Genomic DNA, 19613 nt, shown 5'->3' with positions numbered 1-19613 from the left:
ATTTTTTTATCAATTAGATTTTATATTACTTTTAATTTTGTAATTAATTTTTTTTAATTTAAAAATGTTAAAATTAATAAAATATTTTTAATTTATAAAAAAATAGTCAATTCTAATATTTTTTATATTGATAATGACATAATTATAAAATTAAAAATAATATAAGAACCTAGTTGAAAGAAAAAGTATAGAGATTTAATTATAAATTTAGTAAAACTATAGAGTAACAGTGTAGTTAAATCTATAATTTATTATGATTTATATTGTATTTGATTTTATTGTTCAATATAATATAATTTAATTCAATACAGTGCTAATCACGATTATTTGATGCAGTATCAGAATTGGTACTTGCTTTGACTAGGAACAATATTCTCTAATCTTGAACGAAACCCCTCCCTAAATTACAACTAGATAAGTTAGTACATGACCATCACTAGCAACAAACATTAGAACATGTAGTCAACAATCATCAGTTCATCACCATATTTTGTATTCTGTATAAATAAATAATACCGAACATAAGAACATTTATCCTAGTATATGATAGTTCATGGTTGTGGAGGAAATAATTGGGTAAAAAAATGTTTTTTTTTTCCCGGTGGTGGGGGGTAGTACAGCAGAAAGAATGAGCCAAGCTCACACTAGACAAAACCTTGTGTGTTGAACTTCACAGCGCAAATTTAAAGAAAACACTACATACTGATGGAAAAAAAATTATAACAACATCTTACCACAATAACCAGTAACGGAATAGTAATTCAATGTCAGAAGGAAAAATATCCAATTCTTTGTGTGATATATATATATATATATATATATATATATATATATATATATAGAGAGAGAGAGAGAGAGAGAGAGAGAGAGAGAGAGAGAAGAAATAAATTTAAAAAAAAAAAGAGAACTGAATGACCTTTCCTATAATAACATTGATAAAGAAAAAGCTAGTGGCAAAAATATTGCCCATAAACAGTGGCCATACACAAATATAATGAATGAAAATCAACCATTATAAATAACAGTTATTTATTTTGCAAATCATAAGAAATACAACTAAAAGAAAACTCAACAATTAGCAAAGAAATTAACAAGCCTTGAGCACTTGGCAGACACAGATACATCTAGATCACCTTTTGAATTTTTGTCTTATTTCTAAAGCAGAAGCTCCAAGATGAGTAATAGGCAGAATAGGTCACCCACCCACGGGTTTAAAAAGATTATCAAGTTGTTTGATTTCCATGCCTTATACCAGAGACTGTATGTCGTTGTCTCAACTGCACTAATTCACTTGCAGCCATAGACGGAGGTCTCTCATCTTCAACAGTTCTTTCATTTCGGAGGAATCTACCTCTGAGCAAAGACTGAAAACACCATCTCGTGTAAATAGTCAATTTACAACAGGAAGTATACAAAGAATTGAAATGCAACAGTCCAGATCAGATGTACCACACAACAGAAACAAATGTATGTAGATTATGCATATTAACACAAACACAAGATAAAATGAGTTTTATAGAGTTAAAATCCACACAATAATATAAGTTTTTATCTCCTTGAATTAAATCACAGTTCTTGTATGACTGACTTACATAATCAACTCGAGATTAATTGAGGACACCATGACTAAAAGAACCATGAATTGCAAAGGAATTCTGACAGGGTACCCAACAGACCTGAATGCGGTTGCGGTGAGCAAAATCAGATACAGCTCGGTGCTCCAACAATCCCTGCAGCTCTCTTTGCCTTTCCCTCTCTATATCCTCACAAACAAATCAACTAGAGCTTGTCTTCCACGCAGCCTCAACATGTCCCGCCGAACATGCTCTGGCTGGCCTTCATCGTGATCAGCAACCACATCGCGCGCTCGATCGACTTGAGCATCCCTCCGGCTCCCACGTGAGCCTCTCTGTTGGCTAGTCATTTGCACCCATTCCCTGACAATTCTTACCCTCTCACGCTCTGTTTCTCCAAGCCATTCTGCTCTACCATTATTGTTTCTCTGATTCACATTCGATGAATGATCACCAATACCGCTTTCCATCCATCCTCGAACAATCTGTCTAACTCTCTCCCTCTCGACTTCGCCAAGATCAGGAGATTGCTCCCTGCTAGACACAAGACGATCCCCACGTGCATTCCGCGATTCAATCCGATCATGCGACCAAGTACCAAAATCATTTTCGCTTTCACTCGCATCCCCCAAACTGCCTTGATTCTCACTGCCTCGACTATCAGACATGGTACTGGACCCATTGGTATTAGACTCAGAACCCCTCTGTTGCCTCAACCTTTCCCTCATCCTGTCACGAGCCCTGTTCAACAAATGCTCATCCTCCAATTCGCGCCACATCTGCAGAATAGCAGATGCCTGAGTGCTCGGTCTCTCCACGGCACCCTCCTGTCCAGAAGTTGGGGACTGTGATCCCCTCAAGAAAGAGGAGTCCAACATAGACACCGTGTGCAACCCAGCCAGCGCCATCAACTCAGACTCACGATTCCTCCTCTCAATAGTAGTTATCATCTCCTGCGCCTGCCGGGCAGCCCACCTACTCAAAATTCGCGAGTGGCGCCTCTGTGCAGCCGAGGACTCCGCCAAATCATCCCCTTCGAGATCAGACCTACGCCTCCTCCGAGCTAGCTGATCACCCTCATCTTCCTCATCCCCCTGAGCCTGGGAGGAACTACAGGAGGCAAATGACATACAATCATCCAACTGCCCACGCATAAAGTCCTCCAGTCCACGCTCGAACTCAGCATGAGCATCGGCAGACTCAGGCTTCTGCTGTAGCGGCTGAACATCTGTCATCCTCACAGAACCTCTGTAACTTCCTAACCACTGCTACACACTACTATATGTAGAACCAAACCCCAGCCTCTATCCCTCTCAATTATCAACCCCACCAAGCATAAATGAACACAAACAACTATTTCCTGAAAGCCTGTAAGAAATACAACCCAGTTGCTAAACCACCATCTCAATCTCCCGGAAACCAAAAAGAAAAACAAAAAAGAAAAAGAAAAACGGTGACCCCAATCTGAGAGTCACACCCATGGGTGGAAAATGGGGGGAACACAGAAAAGGGACTTCCCTAATCAAACCGAAATTCAAAGCCCCACACATGCCACCTGATAAACGATACGAGTCATAATCAAAACACACAAATAACAATAAACACAAAACCAGAAAAATAGCACAAAAAAAAAAACTCAAACTTTACGGCAATCAAACCGCGAATTGAATTATGAAAACAAAATTGGGATCAATGAGAAGGGGCAATTAGGGTACAGAATGGAAAAGCAGTAGAAGCAGAAGAAGGTATATGAATGAGGGGAGGGTAGGTGTTACCTGGGAGGGTGTTGCGCGATTGTGTGATCAAAAGAGGGGAAAAAAGAAACCCTAGAATTGCGTGAGAATGTAAAAGAAATTAGAGAAAATAAGATTGAAATAGAGAAAATAAGACTGAAATCTGATTCTTAGTTGCTGTTTCTTTTATTTTGAGTTAGTGTTGATGGTGGTATGATGGCAGAGTTTGGATTAATGGTGTAATTTTTGTTTCTGAATTTTCTGATTTTTTCTATTTTTGAATTATAAAAAATTATTTTAAAAGATTTTTTTGTTTTATACTTTTGTTGTTGATTGATGAGGATTGTTGATTACTTGCAACAACTTAGGGGAGAATAGTGTTGTTGGCTTGTTGCTGCCTCTGTGTTAAGTGTTATCTGTTAAGTGTGTTAAGTTTTTTGTTTTTATAACTTTTATGAAATTGGAATAATTGTTGATGGTTGATTTCAGGAAATCTGGCATAAAATTTTATGGTGTTTTACTGCTCTCTTGAATTTTGGAAAATTTTGATGATAGTTGTTGGTGTTATGTTAAATTTTCTAAAATAATTTTATTGATGATTGATGATATTTTTTAAAATATTTGAAATTATATATTTAAATTTTAATAATTTTATTTAATATTTAATTAAACTGGTTGAACTCCGGTTGAACCCCAGTCGAACCATTAAATCAGTGAACCAGTCACTCTACCGGTTCAATGACCGGTCCGGTTTTTGCAACCTTGGGACAGCCAGAACAAATGTTAGAAAATTGATGGTTGACCTAAGTATGTCACCTAAGGGTAGTCAAGAGGGCTCAAATATCGATGATTCTAATGATGGGATGTTGCAAGCAGATTTTGAAAGCCATAAGGGTTCTGCGATCAGAGACTCAATGACAAATTCCTATCAAGTTAACCCTGTATCTAATAGTGAAGATGTAGAAGCTGAAACCATGGATATTCCGGATGAGGAGGAGGAAGAGATTAACTACTTCACAAACTCACAACTCGCATCAACACAGCCTGCTATTTCTCGACATACGATCATTTTGCTCACTTTTTCACATTGAATCTCGAGACAATGAATCAAGATTATTTGTTTGGTCAAAAAGACTTTGAGGATGATCCTACCAACGAGTTTGAGATTGGGCAACTTTTTAAAAACAAGGAGGAAGTTATTATAGTAGTTAAGACATATTGCATTAGGAAGGTCGTAGAGTATAAGATATTAGAGAGTGACCAATTGAAATATGATGTATAGTGCACTCATTTTGGGTTAGGTTATCAATAGAGCATACGCATTTCTTAACGCTGAAAGCAGAAAAAATAGGAGGTGAGGACATACAATAGTCTTCATTCTTAGGGGTGGCAACATGCATCTTATCTGTGGGTACCCAACCCGGTCGGGTAGGGTTGCCAACCTGATTCATTGCGGTAGAGTTGAATACGGAGCGGGTTTGAGTCCGAGTCGAGTAGGGTACGAGTTGAGTCTCACTTAGTGCAAAAGGTATTTACTACTGAGTCAAGATCATCAATTGATAATTTAACATTTTTGTTTATATAAAAACCAATTCTATTTTAGTATATATAAATATAACATTATATCACAACCCTACACTCAGATCACATATTTACAATCCTTCAAACTTCTCAAGAACCCTAATATCTAATTCTCTTATCTCAAATCTCAATCTCTCTGCAACTCTGTGTCTGCCCCCACTCTCCTTATCAGCGCTGCTTGCTAATATCTTTGACATTCGTATCCAACCCTTCAAAGAATTGCGAGAGATATCTATCCCCGTGTCTACTATTGCTTCTGAGTCTTCTATCAGCACAAGTGGTCGAGTAATTACTCCTTATTGTGATAGTCTTCATGAAGATACCATGGAAGTTCTTATACGTAATCAAAACTGGTTGTGGGAAACATATCGAGAAAGAAATTATTTATGATTCGAATTTTCTATTTGTTTATGTTAATGCTAAATTTTTATATAGATTGATTAATAAATAATATATTTGATTTTTAGGTAAAAAATCTTATTATAAAATTACAAATGATGATGATAATAATGTTGTATCTGAAGTCGTAGATTAGTGATGATGTTATTATAGCAAATGGAATGCTCATGGACTTACAATGATTTTATTTGTGTTTATGTTATTAGTTTAAGCAAAAACTTTCATGTAGAATTGAACATTTGATAGTTATGTTGTTTATGGGATGATTGTATTGTTTGTATTAAATTTTTAATTTTTATGTTCATTAGGTTATATAATAATATTGCATATTTGTGAAAATTCGCAGATAGGGTTAGGATTGAGTTGCTCTCAAGTCTCAATCCGCGAGTAAGGTTAGGATTGGATCTAAACCCTACCCGCCTACTCTACCCATTGCCACCCTTAATCATTCTTGCATGTAAACATCAATAGGCCAAGACCATAAAAGATTGGACTCAAAGATGATAACTCAACACATTCACAATGATCAAAGCATATCTAATAATTGATATGAGAGTTTTGCTAGGATCCATTAAGAATCACTTGGTTACAAAATATCGTACATAAAGGTTTGGCTTACAAAAGAGAGTCATTGTTGGGATATATGGAGATTAGAAGGAATCATACAACAAGCTTCCTAGGTAGTTATTCGTAATGCAGATGTACTTACCCAGTAAAATTCATTACGTTTTATTTAGTTACGTATACTTAATTAAATATTGATATGTTCTAACAACTATGATAATTTAGGTCATTGGGTGCAACTTGTAATATAGCCTTAGCGTGATGATGTTGACATTGCCATGTTTCATTGGGAGTTATGGACATTTTCTCCTTATGTGGAGACTTTCAAGCATTGCAAATCACTTATATCTATTGATGACACTACTTGTATAACAAATATGGAGGCACTCTATTTATGGCTATCGTCCAAGATGACAATTCAAATATATTGCCTATTGTATTTGCCGTGGTTAAGAGAGACACAAAGGAGACTTGATCAAATTTATGTCTTATCTCAGGTAGCATGTCACACCTCAGCCAAGTCTATTGGTGATTTTGGACTGGCACAAGTTGATTGATGCTGGATTGAACACTGATGGAAGTGGTTGAAAACCACCACGTGCCTTCCAAGCCTTTTGTACAAGACATATTGTGATCAATTTCATGGCGCACTTCAAGAAAAAGGACTTGAAAAATTTTAACTATAATTTAAAATAATACTTACATTATAAATAAATATCGTTGAGGACCCATCTCCACTGCTAAAGCCTAGTCTTCTCTCTGTCATTGAGTAGCTCCAAACCCACCCACCTACGATATCATGAGTTGTTAGAAATCACACAACTATAAACATTAACTTAAAAAATAATAAAACCAATAAAAAAAGGTATCAATACCTCTCAACTAAAGAAAAATCGGCGCTGGTCAAATTTGTCGGATCGACACATGGGTATATGATGATATGCCCAAGAGAGAAGTAAACCACTGCATCTACCTAAGTTCTATTGCCTATAATTAGTGGCACGACACATCTGATGGCACAACCACGCCAGCACAATTGAACACCAAAACAACCTCCCACATTTATTAAGATCCTCCAACAGAAGGCAACCACCTCCTGTGAACACGTGAGTTAGATGCATCCGGAAATAAAATGCCTCTAATAATTTGCATGATTTATCCTCTGGTGCACTGTATCAGGTGCTCTTTTGACAACTCTGCTTCCAATTCTCGACATACAATATTTCAAAATCGCGAGAGGTTGACAATCCACTTGTTCTGTTCCTGTTTGTCATTGGGCCAGGTACAACTCTTAGTAGCTGATGGCAAAAGTCCTCAATAGAATGTCCCTCGTAGAACTGCTCTCATCTACCGATGCAGCCGCGTACATGATCTCCATTAATATTAAACCCCAACTGATATGTCACGTCCAGCAGGGTAATGATCAACTCTCCACAGGACAGGTAAAAAGTATGGGACTCAGAGCACCATCTCTTGATCAAAGCAAAAACTAATGCCAGTCATGGTAATTCAGCACGTCTGAGGTGTGTCCTAATGTCTTCGCTCGACGATGTCCGTAAATTTCTTCTCATCCATAAGACCCGAATACCTTAACATAAAAGTGATACTTATATAAAATTGAGGCTCCAACTAATAATACAAATTTTAAACACATAAAAGACATAAGTTAGATGTTATACCAGTTGCTAAAATTTATACATAGTATCTTCGTCGTCTAACAAGTTTTGTGTCATCAAACTACACTAAAATAAAATAAAATAAACTAAAATTAAATTAAATAAATAAAATAAAATAATTTAAAATAAACTAATTTTTTATTAATAATAACAACAATTAAAGTACAATAATTTAACAAATTAACCAAACATAAACTTCAACACAAAATAAGATAAAGTTATCATAACATATTAAACATAAATTAAAAATATTATGTAAAATAATTATAACAAAGAAACAGAGAGAGATGGGGAGAGATAAAGAGAGAGAAGGAAAGAAGAAAGAAGCAGGAAAAAAACGCGACAACCACACTACTTCTACAACACCATTACCAATACTGCCATCAACACAAGACATATACACTGACGCGGGAGCAAGTAGTGTTAGTAGGTTAATTGTATTAGTTAATTGTAATAAGGGAATACAAATCCCATATTGTTTAGAATAGTGAACTTTGTGTTATGTATTAGTCACACATCGTCTAAGTTATGAAAGCTTTTTCTTCTCCCACTAGTATAAATAACTCAAGTACCTTTTATTTATGAAATGGAGTTGAAGTTGATTTGAGTATGAAATAAGCTGTGTGCTTATTTTTTTCTAGGCCCTTTGAGAATAAAAGGCGCATCCTTGGCTTAACCAACTAAGGTGGGTTTATGGCTATTTTTACCATAGTGGGGTTGCTAACCTCGCCAAGATTAGTGACCCAAGCGACGTCCCAGTGTCATATACATAGAGAGAGAAAGAGAGAGAAAAAAGAAGTAGAATGGAAAAAGAATAGAGAAGGCAAAACACGTCGCTGACGAAAGAGAGAGTCGCTACGCCACCAACTCTGGAAGTGAAACCAAAGAAAGACGAGCGAGAAAGAGAGGAAAACAGAGAAAAAGAACGAAGAAGATAAAGGAAAAGAGGGTGCGATGATGAGGAACTTCTTGTCCACTAGGTTTACATCTCTGGCATCATTCTCCCACTACGCGTGCGTTCTGCCTTTGTCACTAGAGCAGTCAACGACGAGACAAGACAAAGAAAAAATGAGTAGATCTAGCGGCAATAAGGCTGGCAACGAGAAAGAATAAGAGAGGAGTTGAGATAAGGGGTAGATCTGAGTAAGCTAAGTGAGATTAAGATGACAAAAATGGTGAGAAACTAAGAATGAAGGAGGTGAAGGGGATGACTGATTTTGATTTTAATTTTGATTCATATTTTTATTATGGAAATGATTGATTCTATTCATGAGTAAAAACAAAAAAAAAGAAGTTGAAAATAACATAATAGAGATAAAGATAATTAAATTTTTTTTTTTAAATTATTAGAGTCAATTTTAGTTTTAACAATTGATTAATTTTGTCAAATGATATTTATTTTTTATAAATACAGCATTAGTTTAAATTTTTATAATTAGTTTTATCAATAGTCAAATCTTATATAATAAAAAATGGCTATTTACTTGATAATCTTATATAATAAATTCTTTTTCCATGTTATTGCTTTGAGTATTGATCAACACTTTTCAGTATGTTATTCAGTATTTTAGCACCTTTTGTCTCCAAATTTCAATAGTGTTTGCACATGGTAACCTTTTCATATGACCAAATCAATCTAGTTTGGAGAAATTAAATTAAGTATATTATATCAAAACAATGGAGAAATTTTATCCCAAAAATAAAAATGATAGAAAATGGATGCAGACGTCGTCGAATGTCTAATTTTATCGCTACATGCAACTTTTATAAGTCAATATTATATTATATTATATTATATTATATTATATATATATATATATATATATATATATATATATATATATATATGTGCCTTTTTCAGTGTGATTTAAAATTTCATGTTGTGCCAAAAATATTATGTCATATCAACTGTTTTCATAATTTTAATTTTAATTAATATGAATAAACCATACATATCTTTTCTTGTAATTTTTAAAAATATTTTACATTTTACTCAGTTATATATTTCCCTATAACAACTTAAAATCCTTTTCTACTTCATATGTTTCTTATGACAAGTTCAATCGTATGGATATGTAAAATACAGGATTTCCAATCCTAGCAAGAAAAGGGGGGAAACGGATCGGATTTTGCGGTTTTTTCTTCTACAGTACCTCGCCGTGACATGAGCGTGAAAGGGATAATCTGTTTTTTTTATAACTTCTAAGGGCTAAAATGATTTATTTTGGCTTTTTGGCCCCATATTGTAGGATGGATCTTGAAAGATATGAAAGATCTCCCCCCAAGCCGTACATACGATTTAGCATTTTCAATTTTTAAAATTAAGTTTTAAAATATGAATAAACATATAGTTACTTTAAAATATTTTATTTAATTTTTATGCTTAATTTTTTAACAATTTTTTATTTATATCTATCAGTAAAACCCTATTATAAAAGCTCAAAAACTGTGCAACTCTGTCATAACACAAATCATATTTTACATTATCATGCATGGTGTTTGTTGGATGAACGACAGTGGGTAAAATAAAAATAATATTATGAAATCACTTTTTCTAAAACTTAAACATCAAATAAAAGAAAGTAACATCAATATTTATATTTCTAATACTCTCTCAAATAAAATTTTTTTTAGGTTTATTTAATTTTTGCATAAATTTTTATTTATTTTATACTATTTTTTTATTTTTAGAATTCACCAAGATTCAAATTCTATTTTTTAGACATAAAATTTTGATACTTGTTACGGCCTGGCCCAAAACTGGCGCGGGTCAGCCCGACCCGAGTCCACGCCGGCCCAATGGTGCGTCCTCCATCCGACCCGGACACGCGTCCCGTACGGCTCGCTCACAGCCGTGGGACAACACCTTTGGGGACGTGGGCCTGCTCATCCGAAGGGCCCACCACTGACATGTATATAAGGGGGAGACTGGCTCTCCTCCCAAGGTACGTCCCATTCACACATCATTCCCTCTCCGCCTGCACATATTCTGACAAGGGCGTCGGAGTGTCTTTGCAGGTGGCACCCCCCTTCTCCATCAGAAGTGCTCGGGACCTCGCTCGCCCGGAACCAGGAGGCCACGACCAGGCGAGCCTTTCCACCCTCCGAAGTATTGACCTCAGGGTCCTGATCCAAACCGTCCGGTACCCGACTTATCGAACATTGGCGCCGTCTGTGGGGACGGACGTTCATGGATTTCGTACTGGTCCAGACTGGGACTGGTTCCGAGGTAGCGCCTCCCATACTCGGGGGAGGCGCCATCGCGACGGAATCCCGGCAGCAGCAACGGTCGCCCACGAGGGATGCGACGCAGACTCACGAGAGACGCCCCTTCGGGGGGACGGGTGACAACCACGCCAGGATAATGCAAGAACTACGCCACAGAATGCAAGACTTAGAGCGCAGACTAGCAGAAAGAGAGCGCGACCAACGCTCCCCAGAGCGGAGCCCCACCCGTTCCCGTTCAAGAAGCCGCTCGAGGCGCACGCCGAGCCCCCATTGCGAGTCGGAGAGCACTGAGGAACGGATACGCCCCAGAAGAAGAAGTCGCGACCCCATTATCTACGCCCGACACGAAAGGCGGCGCGCGTCGAACAGAGGCAACGAGGAACGTCACCGCGAGAACAATGAGTCGAGAAGAACTGCCCGAGGACCCGTCATAATAGGAGCGACCCCTTTCCACCGCTCTGTACTCGAGGTCCGCTTACCAAAACATTTCGACAAACCGACAGACATGAAGTATGACGGAACACAAGACCCCCTGGAACACTTGACGGCCTTCGAGGCCAGGATGAACCTAGAAGGGGTGGGAGACGAGGTCAGATGTCGCGCTTTCCCGGTCACCTTAGCGGGCCCGGCAATACGGTGGTTTAACAACCTCCCGCAAGGCTCGGTGACCCAATTTACCGACATCAGCCGCGCCTTCTTGGCTCAGTTCACAACTAGGATTGTCAAAGCCAAACACCCAATCAATTTGCTGGGGGTGACACAGAGAACCGGAGAGCCGACCAGGAAGTACCTGGACCGTTTTAATGACGAGTGCTTGGAAATTGACGGTCTGACGGACTCAGTGGCAAGTTTGTGCTTAACGAACGGGCTGTCGAATGAGGATTTCAGGAAACACCTCACCACGAAGCCCGTCTGGACGATGCAAGAGATCCAGTGCGTGGCCAAAGAATACATTAATGACGAGGAAGTCAGCCGGGTCGTGGCTGCCAATAAACGGCAGCCCGCCTACAACCAATCCCGGCACTTCGAAGCCAGAGAAAGACCAAAGGAACACGCCAAGGACGGCGGTCCGAGCAAACCATCCAAACCGTTCCCCCGAGTGGGGAGGTTCACCAACTACACCCCCCTTACGGCATCAATCACTGAAGTTTACCAACAGATAGCAGAAAAGGGGATACTGTCGAAGCCCCGACCACTGAAGGACAGGACGGGAGGAAACAAGAACCTCTACTGCGAGTACCACAAGGGTTACGGGCACAAGACCCAAGACTGCTTTGACCTAAAGGATGCCCTCGAGCAAGCTATCAGGGACGGCAAGCTCGCCGACTTCTCCCACCTTATAAGGGAACCAAGGAGACGCAACCGGGACAACGACAGCGAGGACAGATCCCGACCGACAAGACGACGACAGGAGCCAGAGGGTGACGACCACGGTCTCACGGTGGTAAACGTGGTGACGGCCAGGAATACCGCCCCGAGGTCGAAATCGGCGCAGAAGAAAGATACCAAGGTCCTAGCGATCTCCACCCCACCTGGTAGAGGTCTTAAAGGTCTCCCACCTATCTCTTTCGGCCCGGAGGACCAATGGTTCGACGAATCGCCGGAAAGTCCGCCCATGGTCATCACGGCTAGGGTCGGAACTGGCCTCGTCAAACGAATCCTGGTAGACACGGGGGCAGACTCAAACATCATGTTCCGAAACGTTTTCGATGCCCTGGGATTGAGAGATTCCGACCTGGCGACCCACCAGCACGGTGTGGTAGGGTTAGGAGACCACTTCATAAAGCCAGACGGAATCATCACACTCCCGACCTCTGTGGGACAAGGGCAAAGACGAAGGACAATCATGGCAGACTTTGTAATATTACGAGATTCAACGGCCTATAACATCATCCTGGGGAGAAAGACCATTAACGACCTGGGGGCAGCTATCAGTACGAAACTACTAGTGATGAAGTTCATCGCCGATGACGGATCCGTGGGATCCCTCCGGGGCGACTTGGAAACGGCAGTCGCTTGCGACCACGCCAGCCTCTCTCTCAGAAAAAAACCAAAGGAGGCGTCAGGGGTTTTCCTGGCCGACCTGGACGCCAGGGTAGACGACAAACCCAGACCAGAGCCAGAAGGAGACTTGGAGAAGTTCAGAGTCGGCGAGGAGCACGACAAGTTCACATTCATAAACAGGAACCTCCCGCATGAAATAAAGGAGCCTTTGATGGAGTTGATCAGGGCTAACGCCGACCTCTTTGCCTGGACACCTGCCGACATGCCAGGGATAGACCCCCAGCTCATGTCGCATCACCTGGCCGTAAAAGCAGGAGCCAAACCAGTGGCACAGAGAAGGAGGAAAATGTCGCAGGAAAGGGCAGACGAAGTAGCCAAGCAAACGGCCAGCCTCTTAGAAGCGGGATTCATCCGGGAATTGGATTACTCGACTTGGTTGTCGAATGTGGTTCTGGTTAAAAAACACAACGGGAGGTGGAGAATGTGCGTAGACTATTCTGACCTCAACAAGGCTTGTCCCAAGGACTGCTACCCCTTACCTAATATTGATACGCTCGTCGACGCAGCGGCAGGGTACAGATATCTGAGTTTCATGGACGCCTATTCAGGGTACAATCAGATTCTGATGCATCGACCCGATGAGGAAAAAACGGTGTTCATAACGCCAGGGGGCATCTATTGTTACAAAGTAATGCCATTTGGCCTAAAAAACGCAGGAGCCACATACCAAAGGTTGATGAATAAGATATTCAGTGAACTCCTGGGCAAAACGGTGGAAGTCTATGTAGATGACATACTCGCAAAGACCGCCCGACCCGACGATCTCCTGAGTGACCTTAACGACGTTTTCTCGTCCCTACGACAACACGGCATGAGGCTTAATCCACTCAAATGCGCGTTCGCAATGGAGGCAGGAAAGTTCCTAGGCTTCATGATCACTCAAAGAGGAGTGGAAGCCAATCCCGAAAAATGCCAAGCCATCCTTCAAATGAAGAGTCCGGGTTGCATCAAAGACGTCCAGAGACTTGCTGGGAGATTGACAGCTTTGTCCCGTTTCCTCGGCGCATCGGCGGCAAGGGCCATACCTTTCTTCAACTTAATGAGAAAGGGAATGGCGTTCGAATGGACACCAGCGTGCGAAGAGGCGTTCAACCACTTCAAGCAAATCTTGGCGGCACCACCAGTCCTCGGAAAACCCAGAGCCGGAGAACCGCTCTACCTCTATCTATCAGTAACCGAGGAAGCGCTCGCCGCGGTCCTCGTTACAGAAGAAGCGAGGACACAACAACCCGTCTACTTCGTGAGCAGGGCACTCCAGGGACTAGAGCTGAGGTACAGCAAACTGGAGAGACTGGCGCTGGCGCTCCTAGTATCCTCCCGAAGGTTAAGACAATACTTCCAAAGTCACCGTATAGTTGTGAGGACAGATCAGGCGATTCGGCAAGTACTGCAGAAACCTGATTTGGCTGGAAGGATGATGACCTGGGCCATCGAGCTCTCGCAATATGACCTACAGTATCATCCTCGACACGCGATCAAGGCCCAGGCAATGGCTGACTTCTTGGTGGAGGTAACGGGCGATCCTCCCGAGGAAACGGGCACACGGTGGAGGCTTCATGTGGACGGAGCCTCCAACCAAACGTCCGGAGGAGCAGGGGTCATCTTGGAAAGTCCAGCAGGGGTCATCTATGAGCAATCGACCAAGTTCGAGTTCCCAGTATCGAACAACCAAGCAGAATATGAGGCTCTCCTAAGCGGACTAATGCTGGCTCGGGAAGTCGGTGCGACGAGGGTCGAAGTATGCAGCGACTCCCAAGTCGTCACCTCGCAGGTAAACGGAAGCTACCAAGCCCGAGACCCCCTCCTCCAAAAGTACTTGGAAAAGGTTAAGCAAGTGACAAGCCAGTTCCAGGAGGTCATTATCCAGCACGTTCCAAGAGAAAAGAACACACGAGCAGACCTTTTGTCGAAGCTAGCGAGCACAAAGCCAGGATCGGGTAACCGGTCGCTCATCCAGGGCATGGTGAAGGAACCAACGGTCGCCCTCCACCTGACGGAGGCGAGCCCCTCATGGCTGGACCCCATTACCAACTTCCTGGAACTCGGCAAGTTACCTGAAGATGAGAAGGCGGCCAAAGCTTTAAGAAGGGAGGCGGCCAGATACGCAATCATACAGGGACAACTATTCAAAAAGGGACTCAGCTAGCCCCTATTGAAGTGTTTGCACCCCGATCAAACGGACTATGTGCTTAGAGAAGTCCACGAAGGGTGTTGCGGACATCACATCGGGGGCAAAGCCCTAGCAAGGAAGCTCGTCCGAGCAGGATACTACTGGCCAACAATGATGAAGGACTCGAAGGAATTTGTCACAAAATGCACAAAGTGTCAACAAAACGCCAACTTCCACAAGGCACCGGCCTCCGAGCTAAGCTCGCTAACGACTACACGTCCTTTCTCACAATGGGGAGTCGATCTCCTGGGACCCTTCCCGGTCGGCCCAGGACAAGTCAAATACCTCATTGTAGCCATTGACTACTACACCAAATGGGTAGAGGCTGATCCACTAGCCACCATATCGTCCTCCAACTGCCGGAAGTTCATGTGGAGGCAGGTGATAACCCGTTTCGGCATCCCTGAGGTCGTTATCTCGGACAATGGGACTCAGTTCACCGACAAGAAGTTCATGGAATTCCTCTCTGGCCTAGGGATTAAGCAAAAGTTCTCCTCAGTAGAACACCCCCAAACAAACGGGCAGGTAGAGGCCGCAAACAAAGTCATCCTTCTTGGTCTAAAGAAGCGCCTAGACAGTAAAAAAGGAAACTGGGCCGACGAACTCCCCTCTGTCTTATGGTCCTACCGGACAACCGAGCAAAGCGCCACGGGGGAAACCCCCTTTCGCCTAACCTATGGGGTCGACGCGGTAATACCAGTTGAAATCGGCGAACCAAGCCCCCGACTACTCCTCGCGGGCATGAGCGAAGCGGTTGAGAAAGACCTGATCGAAGAAACACGGGAGATGGCTCACCTAACAGAAACGGCGCTGAAACAAAGAATAGCCCTGCGTTACAACGCAAAAGTCCGCAAACGAGACTTCGAAGAAGGGGACCTCGTCCTGCGACGCAACGACATCGGCGTCCCGACCCCAGGAGAAGGCAAGCTGGCGGTAAATTGGGAAGGACCCTACAGGGTAAGGGAAGTACTCGACAAGGGCGCTTACAAACTTGAAAAACTGGATGGCAAGGAAATACCCAGAACATGGAACGTAAGTAACCTAAAGAGGTTCTACTCCTGACCCACCGGCTCATCGACCAGGGAACCTAGCCAGATAGTTAGTATTCGCCCCATCCCCATGTTAATTCAACTTGTTTACTTTGTCAAAATACTTACCCAACTAACGAGCAATTTTCACTTGTTCAAATTTTTTATTTGTTTGTTAAAACTCTTACTTGATATCTCTGTTCCTCGTGACCAAATCTAAAACGGCACCCCGGGACTGATCACCCCGGGAGCCAGACGGCTCATATGCCTCAACCAATTCGACGACTACGCGACCGAATCGGTCCGAACCGCTACCAAATGCGAAAACGGCAAGACGGGCACAAGACATAAGCCCGCCCAGAATAAACGGTAACACGAAAACGACAACACGACAAAATAATGAAACAAGCAAAAAATCATAGCAACCAAACGACGATAACTTACAAAGCGTCAAAATACGCAACGGACAAGTAAAATTGTTCAAGGCAAACAAAACGACAAAGCACCAACAGGTTGTTCAACAAATACATTACAAAATATCCTAAGTTACGAGACTTCACTTCTTCGGCATATCAACAATTTTTCCGTCTTGGATAGTTTTGAAAACACCAATTGACGACGTCTCGAAATCAGGAGCAGCAATCTTCAGCTGAGCTTTCAAGGCGTCCTCGGTCATCAAGATGGCATTCTTCCCTTGTTCCTTGGCCACCTTAAGCTTCTTCTTAAGCTCAACGGCCTCTGCCTTGGCGGCCTTCGCTTCTGAGATAGCCTGCTCCCGTTCCCTCTCCAACGCGACAACCCGACCCTGAGCGGCGTTCAGTTGACCCTCCAATGTCATCTCACGCTCAAGAAGCCGGGCCACGGTCTCGTCGGACGCCTTCAACCTCTCCGCAACAAACGAGGACTTCTCCTCAGCAGCATTAAGCTTCCCCCCCATCTCGGACAGCTGACCCTGGAGGAGTTCAACTTGAGCCTTAAAATCATTGTTCGCCTTAACAGAAGACTCAAGCTTCCTCCGCAGCGCCTCCATACCGGATAACTTAAACTCGGCCTTCCGAGCTATCACGGCCCCACGAAGCAAGGTGCGATACATCCACCTCGCCTGCCCGGACAGCTCGGTTGCATGAAAGTGCTCTTCTGTCCCCGGTATCAGTTGGGAATCAATGAACTTAGAAGCATCAAAATTCCTCTCCATTACGGTAAGGACCCCTTCCGGGCTAGAAGACATCTTTCGCTTCCTAGGAGTGTGGATAAGCTCCACGTCGCTATCCGGTTGAGGGGTGTGAGTCGCCTGCCCGTCAGCAGGTCCCTCCTCATGAAAAGGGGAAGCCTGACCCCCCGAGCCCTGCTTTCCCGACGCTTCGGTATCATGAGCAGGGGAAGCTTGGCCCGTCTTTTCCCCTGATGGGCCCTCCGACTTGCCGGCGTCCTTCTCTCCGGCATTCTCATCATCACTAGCATCAAAAAAGGTCTTCATCAGGTTCTCAAGACCAGTCACGGAAGCAGACATTTCCACTGCAATAAACAACAAGAACGTTAGCCGTCAAACCGACAAACATAAAAAGCAAGAAACATATGCAAACAAGAAAAGGAACTCACGAATATAGCTCCGGCCGGCCTCCCGTTCACCCATGAGAAGGTGGGGGTTCACGGGATTCTTTTCAAAAATAGCAAGAAGAACGTCCGCTATTTGTTTATCTACAGCCGACAACCTCTTGTACGACACTTTCACAAAAGGATTCGACCCCGCGCCAAAGCTCCAGTAAGTCTGGATAAGGCGCTCTCCCTCTAACGACAACCAGAAGGGATGGCGACCCTTGACAGGGCGAACCTTGAAATACTTATCTTTGAAACCATGGTAGGAATCCTCAAAAAGGCTAAAAATCTTCCTACCCTGGGCAGCACGGAAAGAAAGAAACCCTTTTCTTGCTTTCCCCTGCTTGGAGGGGTTGGTAAGGTTGAAATAAAAGAGAAAAACGTCCACCGACGCCGGTAGCTCCAAGTACTCGCAGACCATCTCGAAACAGCGGATCGAAGCCCAGCTGTTCGGATGAAGCTGAGACGGACAGACGGATATCCGGTTCAGCAGCGCCATTTGAAAATCGGAGAACGGTATCCGAACACCGACTTGTGTGAACATGGACTTGTAAAACCAAATCCAATCGGGGACACGAGGAGAATGAAAGTTGAGCTCATAAATACGCTCACAAGGAAGCGGGACAATGGCCTCGTAGTTGGCCTCCTCGTCAGTACCCCCACACAGGTAACCGGCTTGCCGGAACTCCGTCAATTCCTCCAAGTCCATCTGGTTGGGTGAACTCCTTATATCGTCTGTCACCCAAGCATACGGGTCGTAAGCCGCAGCGGATCCGGAAGACCGGGAGACAACACGAGGCATACCTACAGCGGGGTACCACTCCGTTAGTCTATGAGGTCGGGAGCCCGAAAAAACTCAGAAACTACGCCTTTTCAACTCAAATCATGACCAGATACGACTAAAAACTACGCCTACCTCACAAACCACCCAAAAAAGCCTATCCTGGAATGGTACCCCTCTCCTAACCCACCTATCCCAACACTAGAAAACACTCTTAACAAAAATAAAACCAGCCATGCAGTAGATGCAAACAACAAATTACACAATAACAGAGCATAACACAGACACCAGAAGGGAGAAATCAGAAGATTACCTGGAACGATGAAAGAAATCTGGGCTGGAAGTTGAAGCAGGAAGAAGTTCGCGCAGGAAACTTTGGATGTTAGGGAGAGAAGAAGTTGGAAATGATAAGAGTGGGGAGTGGATAGGGAGAAAATTGTTTAAAAACCACCCCCAAAAGCGCGAAAGGAAGCAGGGGCAAGATAGTCTTTGCGCACGGATTTTTTCAAATCATTATGAGCATTAAATGCCCAGCGCGGAGAACGAAACGGCAAACAGATACCACAGCAGATCAAGAGACACGCGCACAAGGGACGCGTCCCTCCCACGATCAGCCGACCCAACGACAACGCAAATTGCGCAAATTGCGCCAATTCCAATTTTAATTTACCAGCTACTTGTTTCATGGCTTTAATTTGAGCCGCAGATCCAACTCTGGAAACCGAAATACCCACATTAATCGCAGGTCTGATTCCAGCATTGAATAGATCGGCGGATAAGAATATTTGGCCATCTGTAATAGAAATCACATTTGTAGGAATATAAGCCGAAACATCTCCCGATTGGGTCTCAACTATTGGCAAAGCAGTCATACTTCCTTCACCTAACTGAGAACTTGATTTAGCGGCTCTTTCCAAAAGACGTGAATGCAAATAAAAAACATCTCCCGGATAAGCTTCGCGACCTGGCGGTCGTCTTAATAGAAGAGACATTTGGCGATAAGCCTGGGCTTGTTTGGAGGGATCGTCATAAATAATTAAAGTGTGGCGTTCGCGGTACATAAAAAATTCAGCCAGAGCTGCTCCCGTATACGGAGCGAGATATTGTAATGTAGCTGGAGAATCCGCAGTTTCAGCTACTATAATAGTGTATTCCATTGCTCCCCTTTCTTGTAAAGTGGTCACCACTTGAGCCACAGAGGATGCTTTTTGACCAATAG

At 42.9% G+C, this 19613-nt stretch overlaps 1 pseudogene; it reads right to left on the bottom strand.

Moving 5' to 3' along the window:
- Nucleotides 1-904: 904 nt before the first annotated feature.
- Nucleotides 905-3525, bottom strand: LOC112776796 (uncharacterized; annotated as a pseudogene).
- Between the last annotated feature and the right edge of the window lie 16088 nt (nt 3526-19613).

This window comes from Arachis hypogaea, chromosome 19 (assembly GCF_003086295.3).
Source record: "Arachis hypogaea cultivar Tifrunner chromosome 19, arahy.Tifrunner.gnm2.J5K5, whole genome shotgun sequence".
NCBI lineage: Eukaryota > Viridiplantae > Streptophyta > Magnoliopsida > Fabales > Fabaceae > Arachis > Arachis hypogaea.
This window is presented reverse-complemented; position numbering and strand designations above follow the sequence as displayed.